A 6,068-nucleotide genomic window follows, 5' to 3' on the forward strand; every position below is an offset into this window, starting at 1 on the left:
TTGCAATATTTGTCTCCAATGGGATTTTCAACCTTTATTATATGTTCAAATTATAAAGGTTGAAAATCTCACTGGAGACAAATATTGCAAGCTAATGTCATCGTGAAAGGTTGATGCCATTAAAAATGGCAGTGCCCGGGTGAATAAATACTCTGCTGAGAATTCAGGAGATCAATTGATAAAACACTCAGAAAGGTATGTAAAATTGGTCTCCTCTAAATCAGGCCAATTTTTAACTGTGTAGCATTGTCTTTCTTGGATCTCGTGCAAAGGATTCCAGGTGTATGTGGAGAATCTCCAATTCTGATTGGAGAGAAATGATTGGAGGACTGGAATTCGAGAGCTGTGATTGGAGACCAGGATTGGTGAAATGGGATTGGAGAGCTGTGACTGAGAATTGAGATTGCAGAACTGTTATTGGAGAGATAGGTTTGGAAAGTAAGATTGAAAAAATAGAATTGGAGAATTGAGATTGGAAACTGGGATTCTTCACCTTAGAGAAGTTAAGGTGACATCCAACAGGGTAGATAGGTGTTGTGTTCTTTATATGTGCCATGGATTACTCATAAAGAAACATATTCTGGAAGAACATAACTAGAGCATAACTAGCTTCAGATCCATATTATACTGTACCGGCAAGTTTGGTTTTGGTGGCAATGCTTTGTCAGATGTTGGTAACAAAGGGATGGGTCTGGGATTTTTCTTTATGACGTCTTTTCCTTTTGCCGCGTTGGAATCAAATTCTGTTCTCTCTCTCTCTTTCGACAAGCCACTGTATTCTGACTCTGTGCCACTGTCCAGGACTAAAGCTCTTTTCACCAAATTCAGTCTCTCACAGGCAGATAAACCCAGTATTGACTGTACATTTTTTGGCACGACCACAAATGAAAGCGTGCACACAATATTTTTGTGTGATACTTTTGCCACACATGTTCCTTTAACTGGAATGTCTGCACCTGAATACCCAGTCACTTTTATATTTGTCTGATGTAACATTGGTCTTGGCTTTAATGCATTAACCTCAGATTCTGCAAGAACATTTACTTCTGCTCCAGTATCCAGTTTAAACCGAATTTTGTTTTGGTTCACTTTCAATGGCATAGTCCAGTCATTCTTACTTTATTTGTTTTCACAAAGCGCATCTATATAAAACTCCTCAAGTTCATTTTCAAGCACTGCATTTACGTGTTTTGTTTCCTTTCTACTTCTGCAACAGTGTGAAAAATGATTACTCTTACCGCAGTGATTGCACACTTTTCCATACGCTGGACACTTTTTAGGTTGGTGCTCCCACCCACAGCAATCACAAAGAATTTTTCTTTCAGATGCCGTCTTGCTCTCTGTCAGTTTCATTGCCATTTTATTATTTTTTCTAACATGTTCGTGCTTTTCCACAGTGTCTGCGTAGCTCTCAATAAAAAGCTATTTAGCCTGCGATGTCACGGTCTCCAAAGCTTTGCAAAGAATCAAAGCTTTTTCCAAATCTATGTGTGGTTCTCTTAAGAGCCTTTCTCTCAGAGCATTATCCAGAATGCCGCAAACAATTCTGTCTTTAATGAGAGAGTCTGTCAGCTCTGCAAACTTGCAAGTTTTACTGTGATTTCTCAACTTGGTAACAAATTGATCAATCATTTGACCAGCTTTCTGCTCGCATGTAAAGAATTTGTACCTTTCATACGTCACATTGCACTTCGGTATACAAAATGCTTCAAACTTGTCGATTATCGCTTTTAGATTCAAATTATCTCCATTCTCAAAAGTAAAATGGTTATATACCCAACTACGTCATCAGCTATCACATAGAGTAGAATGGCAGCTTGCGTTTTCTCAGATTTATTTTCTGCTCCGATCGCTGATAAATAAATTTCAAAACTCTGTTTAAATTTTCTCCAATTTTCAGCTACGTTTCCAGTTGCCAAAGTGTTTTCTGAGGTTACAACCCTTCCATTTGTAAAGCTGTTAGCAAACGCTAAAATAGTTTGCACTCTTTTTTCCAATTATCTTTGCTTCTCCCATGTTTAGTGAATGTATTATTCTTCCAGGCCGATTTCTGACACCATGTTGTGTTCTTTATACGTACCATGTATTACTCATAAAGAAATATAATCTGGAAGAACATAACTAGATCTTTTATTTAACAGCAAACAGCAACCACGTTTTAACATACAAGCTTCACGATCATTCTGTCATTTCTGTGCATGCTCAGAACTCTGTCCAATCACGTTCTGACACATGATATCACCACAATAGGGAGAACCTTTTCCCTTTGGCAGGTTGATTATATCTCAAGGCTAGAGATTTAAATGATTAGCAAAGTGAGCAATTCCCACACAGACTTTATAAATTTCAACAATCTGAAAGGCAGATTGGCAGAAATTTTCATAGATCAAATGCACTGATCTATAGGTTTATGTGGAAAAAAAATGTGGTATTAGGTTGGACATCCAGTTCAGAGCAGAACACAAAGGACTGTGTGACCTCCTCTTGCAGTGGATGTTTACAACTGAGCTCAGTGCACCTCACCTTTGTCTCAATAAAGGGGATGGAAGTCCGATTAATTAATGACTGGAAGCAATTCAAAACTAAAAACCAATAATATTTATACAGAGCAAACCCACCTCACATTCTGGGTCCAGTTTTCTGTTTTTGCATTGTGCCTATTGAATCATCAGAAATTCCTCGAAAAGATAAATGACTTTCCTCGTGTTTCCAGCCCTCTTTGTTCTGGATTTGGCCTACCAGCAAATTCTTTCTCCTTCATGAGTATTGTTTACAGCACACAAGGAGTTAAATTGTAATGTGGTTCCCTACTGACTATCGTATGACCAGCTCACCAGATAACATGTGGAAACATCTGAGAGTTGTAAGTGTCACTTGCTTGCCTGTCTGGGCACATTCTGTGAGATGCAACACATACCATGGCTTCTGTCGGAATAATTATGATCTCAGGTTTTACTTCTCAAACTGGGATTTCAAGGGAGGACAGCAAATATTCTCAGCCTCCTTTGTAGCCCTGTTTGGTATTTCACTCCTGTAGACTGTCCCAACAGATTGGGAAGTGCAAACAAAGGAAAAGCAAAGCAGCATTTAGCAAGGAAAGGAAGTACTCCAGACATATACTGATCATTTCCTCAACTACATAGCTCTATAAAAATAACCATCTTCCTTTCTCACCACCATGATGTACTCCAAATCTGAAACTGATTCCTGAGCTTGTATTACTAAACAGAAATAGTGCAGATCCATAGGTTGCTAGGCCCAAGTGGGAAAAAGAATTGGTGTACAGATATATAGACTTTCATCCTCGCTAACTATGACTGAAATTGAATGCTTTGCTAGAGGGAAGCCTTCTGGATGCAATTTCCCTTTGTTTTACAAAAGGAAAGGATTTCTTTTTTGCATTTCATCATTTGCCTAATTCTCAGAAACCAGATGCTTTAAATGTTGGCTACTGTCATGGGCTAAAAGGAATCAGACACTTTCTATGAGTGCATGTGATGGCATTATTTTTGAAAATAGGTCCATGTAATGTGAAAACACAGAACTTTAGACATTGTAACCTCTTTCCCTGTGTATCACCATTGAGAATAATGAGGTGTCCAATGACTTCAGTAAATGGTTACAGTATAATAACCGGGAAGTCTCCTGAGATTATGCAAAATGAAATCATAATGTTGACTGCCTGATATTTTGCAAATATCTCCTAAGAAGTTAACAGCCCTATGTGATGTGGCTGCTTTATTCTTTAGTCCATTTGTTTCAATCCACACTAATTGAATCTTAGCTGGGAAATTAAAATGGAAAATGTGGACTTTGGAATTTGGCTTAGGAAGTTCACCGGCTCTTCTACTTCCTTGGGAGACTGAAGAAACTCAGCATGACCCCATTGACCCTCACCAATTTTTATAGTTGCTCCATTGAAAGCATGCTATCCAAATGCATCACAAATGGTATGATAACTGCTCTGCCTGAGACCACAAGACACTGCAGAGAATTGTGGACATGGGTGAGCATATCACAGATACCAGCTTCCCTTCTGTGGACTCTCCAAAGAATCAGTTTTTGAAAAAACAAAGCCTCCTATTCGTTACTGTACTTAATCCTCCAAACAAGTGGTTAAAAAGGGTTATGATCTTGAGGTACAATTGTTCTGTAATTATACTGTAGGACCAACAGTTTAAATGATCAGGAAACATTTGAAGTCACAGAGTAGCTGGAAATTTTAAATATAAGTTTAAAGTACAGTATCAGTAATAAAGAGGATGAAATTCTTTGCATGTGGTCAAGATGGTGCCAACGAGCAACAATTCCTCGAGCAATATCTTTCAGATAGCCAACCTCTTCAATTATTTCACTTTCTCTACATCTGTTTGTTCTTTTTGTCTTGACTGTGTTTCAGGAACTGTTGAAGCCTGTGACGTGCAGTTTGGAATTCGATCGAATGGTCTCGTGCTCTGCAGTCCTTGGAGAGGATTGAGAGCACGAGCTACTTTGTGGAGAGGACCAAAGACGGGGTGCAGGGTTATGATCGACTCCACTTTGACGCGTCGAGGAGGATTAAAGCATTGAGGCGAATGCGGAGGAGGTCAGTGATCGCTCTCCACAGGCCACGAGGTCAATGACGGTCGGAACTGGGTCAGTGGCGTTCGGACCCGCTGTGGCAGTTGCTGTTCATGGAAGGAATGAAGTTGTGATCTGCTCCCTTCAATGGCGACAGGAGGAAGTTTTCGAAATGTTGACATTTATGTGATTATTGGACTGTAGTTTATATTGGTGTCCTTCAGTTTTAGATGGCTTCTTTCTTGTGCCAATTGGCAGCTGGATGATGTATTACTTTTTGTGTGAGGGAGGAGTTGGAGATTTGGAGTCTGATGTTCTTGTTGGTGGTTTCCTGTGGGGCGATCTGTTGGTTTCTCATGTGTGAGAGGGGGGCTGGGCCTTTGATACTGTTGTCACATTTCTTTTCTGTGAGGGAAGAGCTTGGGGGTTTCATGCTATTGTTTTTTTTTGCGAGGGAGGGGGTTGAAGATATGATGTTATTGTCACTTTTTTTGTGAGGCAGGTGTTGGGGGGGGGTTGGGGTTTTGAAGTTCCAGCTGCCATTTTCCATTTGGGGTTTTTTGTGCGAGGGAGGGGGTGGGGGTTTTGGGGCTTGCTAATTTTGTTTCTTTTTCATTTTTGTGCCCGTTGGTGGGGTTGATGTCTTTTCCTTCAACAACAAGATGGGTTTTTTTGTGTATTTCGTGGCTATATGGAGAAGTCAAATATCAGAGTTGTATTGTACATGCTTATTTTAACAATAAAATAAACCTTTGAAGTCCCTGGTTTATCAGAGAAGCTAATTAATTCTTTAGAAACAGAATCCCGACATAGCTATCATGCGGTTTTGGAGCCAATGGTAACCTTTCATTAACTATTATAAATTCATTGTTTCAAAATGAAGAAATGTGCATCTATTTTGCTTAATCTATTTTTTTTCTCTCTCAAAGCCCAGAGTTGAGGGCCATCCACTGGCTAAGGAGCCAGAGACAATGCAAAAGGTACTTTTGAGAGCTGATTCTACTCTTGAAATGGAATTGGATGAATACTCAAAAAGCTAAGAAAAAATATTGATTGGAGTATAGTGGAGAAGTTGGGTGAATTGGATGGGTTGGGTGAAAAGTGAATGTATTGGACTAAATATCATTCTGTTTTCAGAAGTCAGTTCATCTTTTCTTTACTCACGATTATTGTATGTGCTGCTCTCCTGTGTTCGCTCAGCAGAAGAACAAGCTTGACCAGGACAGCTCAAGGAATTGGGCTATATTTTTTTCTCTTTGAGACTGTATGTTTTTGTGAAATTATGGCCATTTGTGCTATGTGCAGTGTGCTGTGGGTAATGTGGTTTACACCTTGGCCCGGAAAGAGCACTGTTTCATTTGGCAATATTCATGTACGGTTGAAATGATAATTAAACTTGAGACTTGAAAACTTGGAGTGAGTAGAAGGAAACAGCCTGGTTGACCTTTTATTTTCTGGATAACCTATGATGTCATTGTGTGGACCACATCTGAGGCACAAACCAATAT

Source organism: Hemitrygon akajei, chromosome 11 (genome assembly GCF_048418815.1).
Source record: "Hemitrygon akajei chromosome 11, sHemAka1.3, whole genome shotgun sequence".
Taxonomy (NCBI): Eukaryota; Metazoa; Chordata; class Chondrichthyes; order Myliobatiformes; family Dasyatidae; genus Hemitrygon; species Hemitrygon akajei.